The 14619-nt window shown below is 44.6% G+C and overlaps 2 protein-coding genes across 2 annotated transcripts in view; both read left to right on the top strand.

The window, feature by feature from the left end:
- Positions 1-14619, top strand: part of rpl4 (ribosomal protein L4) — a 132736-nt gene that overhangs the window by 11406 nt on the left and 106711 nt on the right. The gene's annotated exons all lie outside the window — the stretch shown is intronic.
- megf11 (multiple EGF-like-domains 11) overlaps positions 3516-14619 on the top strand; it is a 128286-nt gene continuing 117182 nt past the window's right edge. The window contains exon 1 of the mRNA XM_072434606.1: positions 3516-3635. The gene's annotated coding sequence lies outside the window, so the exon portion shown is untranslated. The remainder of the gene's footprint in view (positions 3636-14619) is intronic.

The raw sequence follows: 14619 nt of genomic DNA, 5'->3' as shown, positions 1-14619 counted from the left end.
GGTGAGAACAATTATTCCAGTTCTCCAAATGTCACCCTCAAAATAATATGCAAAAGATCTCTGACCTCTACATTGAAATTAGATTGAGAGCGGTAAAACTGTTCAGTGGTTTATTGTTGTTTGTTTGAATAGTTTTCCAAAATATACTGTTTACATTAAAGAGTAGATTAAATACTTTGTCATATTTATTTTTTATTATATCTTGAATAACAAATTTAGTATATTTAAGATAAGATAACATAAGATACTCCTTTAGTGTCCCACATGGGGAAATTTCATTGATGCAACGCAGGTAGATACAGAGGTAGATACAGAGGTAGATACAGAGGTAGATACAGAGGTAGATACAGAAGAAAAGAACAGATCACTTATAGGAAGTTTGAAAAACATTCTCAGTAGAAGATCTCCTATAAACAAAAACTCCCATAGACAAAACCTCACATTACCCAACAAGGGATGGAGGGGAAAAGATAATAAAAAACAGTAATGTTGAGGTTCACTGTTCCTGTCAAATAATATATTAATGTAATAAATAAGTCTTTTCAGGTATTTTCCATAAAACAACAGATTTCCCACACATCACCATAGATCTGATGGTTCGGTTATGCTTATGTTGTACTGAGGCGAACTGTGGCCTCCTGTTTGTTCTGATAACTTGCTCGGCGTCTAATGGAGAGGTGAGGGATTATTTCCTCTTCTGAGATGTGGAGAGTTCATCTGGATCAGGTCAAAGCTCTGCCCACTGGGACCACTCACACTCAGCACAAGTGCAACTATACTTTGTGATAAAGTGTAGAAAACAAAGATCCAAAAGTTTGTGTGCCGCGGCAGGGGACATGCTCAGGGTCACATACACTAGAACAGACTGTGTGAGCGTGCAGACAAATGTACCGGACCTGTTCTTCATTCAAATAAGAGTCAAGAGTTTATTTTGTTTTTTCCCTGCAGATTATTAACTTCCAGCTCCCAAGACACTCTGTCCTTCGTTGCCTAGGAAAAACACCACCTGGAGACAGCATAGTTCATCGTGCCAAAACCTTACATGATTTAGTAAATTTGCACTGTTAAACCGTTCTGTTTCAAATAACATTACAGTCAAATGGTTGTAAACATTAGCCAACAGTGTTTACGATATGGTCTCATTTTTTTAGTTGAAAGTCAAACTGAGCTCTAATTGATCACAGGCTCCTGAAAATGTTGTCATTTTACTTGAGTTGTTTAACTATTTATAAACGTTTTTTTCTGTGTTTGCTAATGTATGCATTGTGTTATAGTGGTAACAGTGGACTATCCTCCATAGAAATAGACGCAGCTCAACCCCAATGTCATGGCAAAGTATCAGAAACGACTTGAAATACGTGGCCATACCTGCTCGCCAATGTCTGCTCTCGTCAGCTCTCAGATATAGAATGTTGTTAACTGTTGCCGTAACTACCCGTGCGGTTATTCAAAAGTAACGCATGGCAGTTAGCATTAGAATTCTCATTGACCATGGGATAATTCAAGACATTTTCGATTTTTTTTGTGTGCAAAAAGTGCTGTTTGAAAAAAAAAAAAAATGTGCTTGGATTTTCAAAATGCATTTTCAAAAGCCTGGTTGTTGACTGAGGTTCAGGTTTGACTGCAGATGTTTCACACTGGTCTCTGTTCTGCTCTTCACTCCGAGACTGATAAATGGTCTAGTTAGCAATGTTTGCTGCAGATCAACCCCAGACTTGTTCTGTTGTTGTGTTCTAGGGCAAGACGCTGTACATAAGTCAAACTGTCTATTGGTTGAAGGGCAGATTGGCAGCTGAATGCCTATGTTGATTTGCCCCAAGGCAGCTATGGCAGCAGAAGCAACTACCATCCTGAACTGTGGCTAAATGAATAATGCATAAAAAATGTTTCACAATAAGGGCCAATAAGTTTGTGCTCTGTATGGTGACATGACGAGCTGCCCGGTGGTCACTTAAAGGCGGTATGGACGAGTTTTCGGCGATTTGAGAACGCAGGCGGAAGTGCGCATGCGCACTCCCCTGTGCGGACTGATACAACACACACGTGCGTTTGTTTATTAGCGCAACGGAGGCATCGCATCGCTCGTCTCCCGTAGATTTCTGTCCACTTCTGCGAATCGTCAAGGTGGTATGGACGATTTTTTTCAGCAATTTTTTTTTATCATATTTCCTCTTGGCGTGGATAAATCATTAGTCCTGCCACGTATCAATCATAAAACGCACCTACCGCTCACCTGCAGCAGCGTCAGGCTCGTCCCCACGTTTCCGCGTGCCTAAGCGCATGGATCTATCATAATATAATTCCCTCAGTGTACGGGGCAAGTGAAAGACAGTTCGAGCTGACGCAGAAGTGGACAGAAATCTACGGGAGACGAGCGATGCGATGCCTCCGTTGCGCTAATAAACAAACGCACGTGTGTGTTGTATCAGTCTGCACGGGAGTGCGCATGCGCACTTCCGCCTGCGTTCTCAAATCGCCGAAAAATCGTCCATACCGCCTTTAAAGAATAAAAAGAAACAAACTTTCTCAACAGTTGAAAAAAGGAATAGTGGTTCTTAATCAAAGCTTAAGATTTTTCTATGTGAACTGTCACTAAAAATAGCGGACCTTCATCCCTGGGCATTCCGGTAGCATTATTTGAATCCAATCATCTCTGCAGGAACAGTATGTAATCTTTTTTTCACAGATGAATGAACATGAAGCTTGGAAGAAAAAAATAGACAGTAATTACGATAATTATCCTGTGCATTTATGTTCTCAGAATGTACGTCTGAGAACAGGCCAGGAGCTGTCCATGGTGCTGAAAGCACCTCATCGTGTTAGGCTCATCTCAGTTCCATGTGAAATCTGGGGGAAAATTACATAATGTAGAGTTAAAATTAGTTATGTTTGTGTCCACTGTACAATACTGGGACACACACATTCATATTATATTCTTTCATAAAGACCATTTTATTTTTTCTTGTCTCTGGTTGACATTTAATTGGACTATATAACTATTTCAAAAATGTACAAACAAACATCTGAATAGCGGCAACTGGATGCAAATTATACAGATAGGCTGCATAATAATAATAAGCATAATCATACACTAATGCCTTTTAGGCTATTTGTTTTGCTTTAATGAAGGAATAGAATCGGGAAATGTCACATTACAACTGTCTGGCAGACTATTAAGAGGACACACCTAAGAATATTTTTTAAAAATCAAATAAGCCGCTTGAGCTCAGCGGACGTCGTGCGTGCCCGTGACGTCAATGGAGTTTAAAGTGGGCCGCGCACCAGGAGCAGCAGCGCCCAGACTCACAGAAAGAGAGAGAGAGAGCGACGGGCAAGAGCCGGACAGAGCAGCTGCGCTATCTACACCTCACAGAGCCCACGGTGCGCCGCTCACGCCGCTCACGCCGCTCACGCCGCTCACGCCGCTCACGCCGCTCACGCCGCTCACGCCGCTCACGCCGCTCACGCCGCTCACGCCGCTCACGCCGCACGCCGCACCGGAGCGTCGAAAAAGCACCGGAGCCCCCGTGCCAAACTCTGGATTCCCCCCAAACCTCCGTGTTACCTCCTGACGCGCGTTTGGACCTGTTGTTTTTCCGCAAGAGCCACAACTTTCCCGCGTCCAGCATTGCGCGGTGAGAATTGAAAACTCTACATGAATTCATTTGGTTTCATTTTTGTTGTTGCATGTTATATTTTGCGAATTAACTGTGATGATAAAGAAGATTGTCGTCGGTTCTTTGTTTGTGTGTGCATCTGTGTGAGCCGGTGCACGGCGCTTGTAAGAGCCCATTCTGATGGTGGTGTGACAAATAGTGCTTTCTATTTAATTAGGCTATTGGCGAGTCCGTCCGTAGTGTGTGTTCGCCGTGCCAAAGAGCGCTGTATCATCCAGAGAGAGGAGTGTATAATTTACTACTGTCGGCTCACGGGACTTTTCTACAGTTTTTTGGCGTCCATTCATGGTTCGGCAAATGTTGGAAATGTTCAAACCAATGATTGACTGCGGGCAGACATAGTGCACAATGGATTATTTGTTTATTTCTAATTTGTTGTTTAGACTTTATTGTACTGATTTACATGGTCACATTTCTGCATTTTCTCCCAAGTCTAATTTTCTCCGAAGTTTGTTATCCCTATGTTAGTATAAACAGTTACTTAAATGCAGTAAAGGTGATCCATCCTAAGAGATTCACAAAATAGAATCTTTTAAAATTGTGGGCTGTTCAGCGTTGCTCTCCCTGTGTTCGATGTCAAATGCTCCAGTAGATGGCAGTAGAGTGAAGGCCAGAGGGCACGGGCAGATCAAATTTATATTAGTTTTGGAGACAGTTAGAATTTGCGTAATCACAGTCGGTTATGATGGAAGGAGCAGGATTTGGTTGGTTACACGTAGTACACATTTGTGGTCTGGACAAGCAGCTGCCCCATGTTTAGTGGAGCACACAGGGGGCCCCTCCCTGGTGCAAGGGCCCCGGCTGTGGGTCCACTCTCATTTCATGGCTTCCCCGCATTACACTCATTTGTCATGTCATTTTCAAGTCATTTTTCAAAAATGCTACTGGGCACGACGGGAATGCAGCGGCGTTGACTGATGTTTGCTGCACAACAATTATATTATGTTTATTTTATGACAAAAGTACTTGGCTGTAAATTTGTTTCAATCCCATAGTTTAAAACAGCTATTGGCATTTATATTGCCAGCTGTTTCTTACTGGATTAATATCAATGTAATAGTGAGCAGTAATCATAATCATACATAAAAAAAATCCCCTATAAATCTTTAGTTCTTGTGGTTGGGAGAGTTGGCGTTTTAGAAGCAGCCTGATCAAACAAACGAAGAACATGAGTTGATCAGATTAATTTCTTTTCTTCCAGTTACATTAAAGATTTATATGCACAATTATCATTTGCACATTGCTTAGTTTAAAGTAGAGTGTAATTTAAATGATAATTAAAACATAACTTTTCCTTTAAAAAAGTGCAAAATGTCATGCGAATACATGACTTGGAGCAAAGTAGCGCAGTTTTCACAGTGGCACAGAATGTATACATTAAATTGAAAAGTCCTGCACTTGCGATGAGATTTGCAATTCATGTTTTCAAGTCCACATCCTGGAGCTTTAAAATGTAAACGATGCACTGATAAACTTTTCCATTGATTACAGAGAACAGTCTATTTCCTAATTAATTTCAGTACATTATTGCATTTGGATCACAATTAAAACTGCGATTTCTGTTCGATTGCAAATGAGCTGTGTTAGTTTTTGAGCACGGAAAGTTGTTATAATTGTTTGACCCGTGACCCTCAGACTCTGGGGAAGTTAAACTGGGAGAGCACCACAGTCTCTCCTAATGAGCAACACATCAGGTTCACTCCTACTAAGAAAGTGCTCATTCTCCCAAAGTCTGGTCCGTAATTTTCCTTCTCCTGCTGTGATTTAAGAGCGTTTCCTCAGAAAGAAGCGCGAGGTCACGGCAGAAAACAAGCGGTTCAGCTCCAGTGGCCTCAGCTCGGAGCCAAGGACAGGAGCGAGCGGTCGAGTGCGCAGAATTCTGACAGTCTAATGAGAATGAGCATCACATCTTTGTCCTGCTTTTCTCTAAAGTGAAGGAGCTCTGAAGGGCGTGTGATTGGTGAACGCGTGCGCAGCCGACAGTATGCTGTGGCTTTACAATCTGTACACCTCTCAATGCCGGGCCTAATCAATATGTTTAATTAGAGCTGATTAATGAGAGTGTGGCTGTGGATGGCTTACAGCTCTCGCGGAAAACAAGCACTTCCCGTGGCAAACTGTGATAAAATGCATTACTTTGGTAAATTGTGATTAGACTGTAATTTGTAGAGAATATGCTAATTAATTTTCTTGTGTCTTTTCACTACAAAAGGGTTTCTACAAGGACACGGAATTAGTCACAAGACAATTTGGCTCACCGACACATATTGATGCAGCCAACAAAAATGTCCAGTACTGTATGGATTTAACATAGTATATCGTACTGCTGTTTAACAAAATACAAGCGCTACACCTGGACCAAACCAAAAGAAGGTGTAAACTAGGATTAAACCAAGTACCATATAAACCAGATGAAAACTAGGACTTAGCCAGGATCTAAACTAGGATGTAACCAAGACACATTTCCAGAATGCGATTTATGTTTTGAAAAAAGGATTCTGTTTGAAGTTTACCAAGTCCAAACCAAGTCTAATCCTGGTAAACCTGGTCAAATCATGTAAATATTTAGTCTTGACACTGGACCCGACATTGACATTTAAGAAACACGTGAAACAACAAACAAAGACAATTCATTTTAACGTGCAAGATTTTAGACATGTTAGACCTTTTGTGACACTTTAAGCTGCCAAGTTATTTTGAATATTTTATAACCACCTGGTCACTTGCTGCTGGCACAATACTAAAACAAATCTCTTTTGATTAAAGCTATAAAAATCTACCTCATTTCACCGTTGCATTGTTTTAGAGAAATATACAGAATTTTTTAGACTGCATGTTTTCTGCATGGACTGTGAAGGGAATGAGCACGAGGGCCACGGCTCGAGGGGACTGTGAGGTACCACACAGGCCCACCACATTTGGACAGACTGTGATCTCTGTGAAAGGGACTAACTATTGGAATGGTCCTCCTCTGACAATAAGAGCATGTCCATAAGTGTCACAACTTTAAAAAAAATGTATAAAGGAAAACCAAATCTGTGAGCACTTTCAACTAAGCTTTAAAGTATTACTGTTTATTATATTTGTCTTTGTGGTACCTGTGCTGGTAACGTGCAACAAAAATCAAAACCAGGACTAAAGACTTGATGAAAGACATTAATTAGGCCTTAACAATCACACAGACTTTCTCTTTCTTGCTCATCAAGACATTCATTGTCAGAGAAAGTAGATTTAATTACACGCATTTAGTGCTTCATCATTTTCTTCTGTAGGGTCACTGTTCTCATAATGGTGGGTCAAGTATGAAGTATTGCATGTCCATATGGTGAGTGCATCTCCACTGCAGGGCACCGGCTGTTGTGAGTGAGCGCGGGGATAATGAGAGGACCTGGGCTGGTTCACACTTGGACAAACACAATCGTCGGCTCAGCACTGAACCTGACACTAATTTTGAGCGCTACATGTGAACGCGGCGACATGTCGAACAGCAGCCTCCAGTGGCAGACATTTCATCTAGAGTTTGGTGTTTCTCAAAGTGTTCCCTGTCAGAGCCCTTCAAAAGTATGACTCCGATGACCTTTATTCTGCAAATGAAGCTGTTTTGCCTGGCTCTTGACTGATAGATCTTATTATTTTAACAGAAGTACGTTGAACAGGCTGCAAATACCCCGGAGCTATAGCAACTACATTAAGTAAAGCTAATGAAATCTGTAGAGGCGGAGTTCTGAGAGCGGTGGCATTTACATCTATGTGTCTGGAGGGAGTATCGTATAGAGCCCCTGCAAACAACACCACGCCTCATATCTGTAATATAAACATTGGACTGAGCTGCAGTGCGAGTCATCGAGTCATTTCCAGCGCTTCAGAGTTAAAGTGCAAAGTGTTGCTAAATTTTAGAGGCCAGACTTTTAAAAAAGCACCGTTTGCTGGCATTGAAACTAAGGGGGCATCTGCAATTTAGATTCAGCATCAATTCTATGTTCGCCATCCCAGAGGTCTCCATGTCTGCATCTGATTAAGCCTGCATGCATTTAATTAATAATTGGACAATGCATGGCATTGATGTTGGTCACCCAGGGCCCGACGGGAAGGAACTCAGCTACAGACTGTACAGTAAAACAAGTAAGAGTGCAGATTTCAGCTCCTCTGCCAGATGTTCTGGCAGGACAGGAATCACTAATCAGATTAATTGGGATTTTTTTGAGACCAATGAAACCAATCAATAATTTGTGCTATGTGCAATCTAAAATATGCAATGTTAATTTTTAATCAACCAATTAATGAACCAAAACAGGTGAAGGATAACTTTTAATTTTTGGTTTTATTGAAAACAAAAATTCCTCGTAGTTTTTTGTCTTACAAGATCCAACGTAGTAGTAGTAAATCCCAAATTCACATTGGTAAAATAACTGCTAGTGGCAGCCCTCCTCAGGTGTGTGGGGGATTTACTTGCTAGTGCTCATAATCTTGGGCTTCAGTGTAGCTGATTTTTGGGCTCATTTTTGGGGTCTCAGCCAGTGAAATTCACAGTTGGTCTGATTTCATTCGCTCTCCCGATCTCTAGGACGGGTGGGTTTAGCGTTGGTCTTGAGCAGTGGTGTAGTGGTCGGGGTCTCCCTTTCTCAGGCTGCTTTGATTAATGCACTCTTCAGGCCTTTGCTGTTTGTGTTAATGACAGAATGTCCCTTGTGAGAGAGGGGTGACTTTTTGCAGATACTGCTGTGTTGTGTTCCCTGCACCTGCCACTGCCACTTGTTTTGTGTGAAAAATCCTCTGCCATAAACCCCACATCGCGGACATGACTAGACTGTCATCAGCATAGCGCCGCAGAAATACAGTGTGGAAATGAGCTGATAGCATCGTGGCGTGTTTTCATGCACTGCGGTGATAAGGCTATTATTCACCATTATGGCTGAGGCAGCACAAATCCATTCTCATCGCAGGAACAGGCGTTTCTACTGAGTTTACGCTGAATTACTCACACAGATGACTTGTAGTCTTTATGGCTAATTAATATGTAGCATCAGACAACTTGATCACTTAGAGGATGCAGTGTACAACCATGACTGTGGAACTAGAGGAATAAACTCTGGAATATATAAAATAATCACAAATAAGAGTGTTTTGAACAGAACGGCTAGGTTAAACTTTAAAATTCAGATCAGAGCTAATTACATTTCAGTTCAGTTAATATGACTTACTGTTTCGGTCTCGATCTTGGTCCAGGTTTAGGCCAATCAAAAACAACTCATGTTGTTAAGGTATATTCACGAGAGATAGAGATAAATAAATGTATTTTTAATTGCAACATTTTTGCAATGGGAAAGCGCAATAATCGTGTGACTGAAAAAAATAAATACAATCAGATCAGTGCATTTCTGGCAGTCTAAATATTTAATGCAAAGCACATAAAAGTTATCTTTTATTTTATTCAAATGAAGCAGTCCTATGCCTATTAATCTATGGACTCAAGCGAGCTGTAGCTATAGCTACGCACTCATTATCATCCTCTCTTCAAATAATGTAGTTCTTACAGTGTAATGAGTGAACGCTGATAATTGGTGTTATGAATAGTTCTTTTGTGGTGTCGGTGATGGAGAGAGGGCTCAGGTGCCTACTGTGTGCAGAAGGACCTTATCAGGACAATTAACATGTAAGACTCACATGTTACTCTCTGAGAGGGAATCTCTAAATGATCATGATTATTATTAGTTTAGCTGGTGCAGTTTTTGGAATCATTATCAATCAAACAAATAATCTTGACATTCTTAATATACGATAAACAATTCCCTCGAGAATGAGACAAGATCCTATTTTGACAGAATTAAAAAATGAATTGTTCAATTTAACAAGAAACACTGCCTTTTGGAACTACAGGCTCCTCGAGACGTGAAAATCACTAGCGTTAATCCTTTTCTGTCCTAGCCATTGTTAAAACAATGTGGAAAAAACAAAAGATAAGAGATGCACAATCTACTGTATTTTGTAAGCATCTGAGCATGATATCTTGTCCCATCCCTAATCTTTATTCAACATGAAGAAACAGTTCAACCTTTACTTTATATTTAACCTCAACATAGAATAGTCAGATCACAAAAGTTGCATTCATGATTTCCTTTGCAAACAACATATGCACCCGCTATGGTGTGTTATCATCTGCCAACCATTAACAAAGATCCAAGCTTTTGTCCCATATCACTTAAACCCCAACATTAGGCCCGGGGACGAATCTGCTGTTTAGTAAATTCTGTAAACGTATAGCATCCTCTGTCAGTTCCTTGCAGCAGCTTGGCCTTTGTCCAATACGCTTTGATGGATCTGCGTTCACTGGTGAGGCGTTTGAGGCCTATAGCATAAGCCACATGCGCTTATTCAGCAGTGTGTACCTTGCAGTGATCAATGCACCGCCGTCAGGACAGTGAACACACCACAGATTGAGCCACATCTGGGATTTGGCTCTTGAAGAACTGCCCTCTCAACAAGCTACTCATGAATAAAACATGCCCCACAAATGTCCCATTGCAGCCATTTGCATCCTGGACTCACGGACAATGCCGGGGGTCAGGGTACACTCACTCGATACTTAGAACACTGACACAAGACAGGAAATAATGAGTTAGGTTTTGCTACTTATGTTTTCTGTAAAGCAACAATGATATTTTGAGTTTCCCCAAGGGTTTTTTACTGTGTACCAGACAACAATACACACTATTGTGTCGTTTGACCCAATGAGAGCCTTAGTGGAAAGAAGAAAGTAAAACAGAGAACTGAAATCCCAAAAGGCACAGCAGAGTTTAACTTTCTTGTGGTAAAATAAGGTCCAGATTACACAGGAAACCTCCATATACACTATCTTAGCATTTAGCATTAATGTGGCATATTATGTACCAAAAAAGAAAGATCCTGGATAAAATAATAAAAAGGATCACACATCTGAACAATTATGGTGCAAGTTACATCTTTAGCAAACAAACAGCTGCTGGGATGAAGCTGTTTTTGAAGCGCTTCGTTTTAGATGGAAGAAGCTGAAAATCCTCGATCACAAAGGGTGCGACCCAACATTTACAATAGCTGTGGCCAAGCGCTGGTTCTGCCTTGAGTACAAAAACTGCAGCTGGTGTCTCCAATCACTTTACTGGACCATTTTACAATTTGACAACCCTACTATGGATTATCCTATTTCTAATACTTTTTAACTGTCTTGAGTTTGATATTTTTATTTATTTTTGCAATGAAAGCTTATATATTTGCTAATGGACCCAATTTTCCGTATTGCACATTTATTAAATTGGGCTGTGTTTTTTTTTTTCTTACTTAAATAAGAAAGAGATAATTATTTCCTTAAATTCATTCTATTGACATCGCATGTATTTCACCAGGCTTAGATGTTCCCGTTTCTCATTAAATTTGTATTTACTTTGTTGGATTGTATAGCGCTATTGCCTACATTGTGATGTATGATACAATTATATGAGCACATTACACGCTGCACTGAATAAAGAATAATGTAATATCACAGCTCTAATGAAGCGATGTCATACACCTCCCCTTCTATGTCTTTTATTGTCACTGTCCAAAGACACTCAAATTCATTATTAATTCTGAACAAATCCACCTCACTTTTCTCTTTTTAATATATTCGGTCTAAGTAGGTGTATTTTGCTGGAGTGGATTCAAGGACAGTTTAAGGGTCACAGTGGCAAAGAATAGGCATATTTCTTTCATGCAAATCCGGAGATGGAGGTGAACCCGAGATCAGGTAGTTTTACATGGGCCTGCTGTGCGCATCATTTATTTATAGAATTCAAAATTACATGTCATTTTGGGTTTTGCTCTGAAAGGTCAACAAGTGGTAAAATGAAGCAGCGATCTAAAGCAGGGCTCAGCTAAATGGCTTTTAGCAGGACATGAGGAGTTAAAGAGGGAGAGTGTTGTAGACTCTCCTCCTTGAACCGACACCTTAACGTGGTGGAGGGGTTTGAGTGCCCGAATGATCCCGGGAGCTATGTTGTCGGGGGCTTCATGCCCCTGGTAGGGTCTCCCAAGGCAAACAGGTCCTAGGTGACGGGTCAGACAAAGATCGGTTCAGAAGCCTCTTATGACGACGACACAATCAAGGCAGTTCACGTCGCCCGGATCGGCGTCACCGGGGCCCCATCCTGGAGCCAGGCCTGGGATGGGTGCTCCATGGCGAGCGCCTGGTGGCCGGGTCTTACCCCACGGGGCCCGGCCGGGCACAGCCCGAAAGAGCGACGTGGGGCCGCCCTCCCGTGGGCCCACCACCCGCAGGAGGATCCATAAGGGGCCGGTGCAGAGAGATCTGGGCGGCAGTCGACGGCAGGGGCCTCGGCGACCAGATCTCCAGACAAAGAGACTAACTCTGGGGACATGGAATGTCACCTCGCTGGGGGGGAAAGAGCCTGAGCTTGTGCGGGAGGTTGAGCGATACCGACTAGATATAGTCGGCCTCACCTCCACGCACAGTTTGGGCTCTGGAACCCATCTCCTCGAGAGGGGCTGGACGCTCCACTTCTCTGGTGTTGCCCGCGGGGAGAGGCGGCGGGCTGGTGTGGGCTTGCTGATAGCCCCTCAGCTCAGCCGCCACGTGTTGGAGTTTACCCCGGTGAACGAGAGGGTCGCGTCCCTCCGCCTTCGGGTGGGGGACAGGTCTCTCACTGTTGTGGCGGCCTACGGGCCGAACAGCAGTGCAGAGTACCCGGCCTTCTTGGAGTCCTTGGGAGGGGTACTGGACAGTGCACCGACCGGGGACTCCGTTGTTCTACTGGGGGACTTCAACGCCCACGTGGGCAATGACAGTGACACCTGGAGAGGGGTGATCGGGAAGAACGGCTTCCCCGATCTGAACCCGAGCGGTGTTCAGTTATTGGACTTCTGTGCTAGCCACGGATTGTCCATAACGAACACCATGTTCAAGCACAAGGGTGTCCATCAGTGCACGTGGCACCAGGACACCCTAGGCCGGAGGTCAATGATCGACTTAGTTGTCGTGTCATCAGACCTCCGGCCGCGTGTCTTGGACACTCGGGTGAAGAGAGGGGCAGAGTTGTCAACCGATCACCACCTGGTGGTGAGTTGGATCCGCTGGCGGAGGAGGAAGCCGGACAGACTTGGCAGACCCAAGCGCATTGTGAGGGTCTGTTGGGAACGTCTAGTGGAGCCCTCTGTCAGTAGGGTATTCAACTCGCACCTCCGGGAGAGCTTCTCCCATGTCCCGGGGGAGGCTGGGGACATTGAGTCCGAGTGGACCATGTTCTCCGCCTCCATTGTTGATGCGGCTGCTCGGAGCTGTGGTCGCAAGGTCTCCGGTGCCTGTCGTGGCGGCAACCCCCGAACCCGGTGGTGGACACCGGAAGTAAGGGATGCCGTCAGACTAAAGAAGGAGGCCTATCAGGCCACTCTGGCTTGTGGGTCTCCGGAGGTCATCGACGGGTATTGGCAGGCCAAGCGAGCCGCGGCTCGTGCTGTCGCAGAGGCAAAAACCCGGGCCTGGGAGGAGTTCGGGGAGGCCATGGAGGAGGACTATCGGTCGGCACCAAAGAAATTCTGGCAAACCGTCCGGCGCCTCAGGAAGGGGAAGCAGTGTCTCACAAACACCGTTTACGGTGCGGGTGGAGGCCTGCTGACCTCGACTGGGGATGTCGTCGGACGGTGGAAGGAATACTTTGAGGATCTCCTTAATCCCTCAGTCACGTCTTCTGAAGAGGAAGTAGAGACCGGGGACTCGGAGGCTGGCTCATCCATCACCCAAGCTGAAGTCTCTGAGGTTGTCCGCAAACTCCTCGGTGGCAGGGCTCCGGGGGTGGATGAGATCCGCCCTGAGTACCTAAAGTATCTGGATGTTGTAGGACTGTCTTGGTTGACACGTCTCTGCAACATCGCGTGGCGTTCGGGGACCGTGCCTCTGGACTGGCAGACCGGGGTGGTGGTCCCTCTGTTCAAGAAGGGGGACCGGAGGGTGTGTTCCAACTACAGAGGGATCACACTCCTCAGCCTCCCTGGTAAGGTCTATTCCAAGGTACTGGAGAGGAGAATCCGACCGATAGTCGAACCTCGGATTCAGGAGGAGCAGAGTGGTTTTCGTCCCGGTCGTGGAACACTGGACCAGCTCTATACCCTCCATCGGGTGCTCGAGGGTTCATGGGAGTTTGCCCAACCAGTCCACATGTGCTTTGTGGATCTGGAGAAGGCTTTTGACCGTGTCCCTCGGGGTGTCCTTTGGGGGGTGCTCCGGGAGTACGGGGTCCGGGGCCCTTTGCTCAGGGCTGTCCGGTCCCTGTATGACCGAAGCAGGAGCTGTGTTCGCATTGCCGGCAGTAAGTCAGACCTGTTCCCAGTGCATGTTGGACTCCGCCAGGGCTGCCCTGTGTCACCGGTTCTGTTCATAATTTTTATGGACAGAATTTCTAGGCGCAGTCAGGGGTCGGAGGGGGTCCGGTTTGGGGACCACAGGATCTCATCTCTGCTGTTTGCAGACGATGTTGTCCTGATGGCTCCATCAAACCCGGACCTGCAACATGCACTGGGACGGTTTGCAGCCGAGTGTGAAGCGGCTGGGATGAGAATCAGCACCTCCAAATCCGAGGCCATGGTTCTCGACCGGAAAAAGGTGGCTTGCCCTCTCCAGGTGGGTGGGGTGTCCTTGCCCCAAGTGGAGGAGTTCAAGTATCTCGGGGTCTTGTTCACGAGTGAGGGAAGGATGGAGCGTGAGATCGACAGGCGGATCGGTGCAGCGGCTGCAGTGATGCAGTCGCTGCATCGGACCGTTGTGGTAAAGAGGGAGCTGAGCCGAAAGGCAAAGCTCTCTATTTACCGGTCGGTCTACGTTCCTACCCTCACCTATGGTCATGAGCTTTGGGTAGTGACCGAAAGAACAAGATCGCGGATACAAGCGGTCGAAATGAGTTTCCTCCGCCGGGTGGCT

Source organism: Eucyclogobius newberryi, unplaced genomic scaffold (assembly GCF_026437365.1).
Source record: "Eucyclogobius newberryi isolate DKJ021-1_F unplaced genomic scaffold, fEucNew1.0.hap1 SCAF_7, whole genome shotgun sequence".
Taxonomy (NCBI): Eukaryota; Metazoa; Chordata; class Actinopteri; order Gobiiformes; family Gobiidae; genus Eucyclogobius; species Eucyclogobius newberryi.
This window is presented reverse-complemented; position numbering and strand designations above follow the sequence as displayed.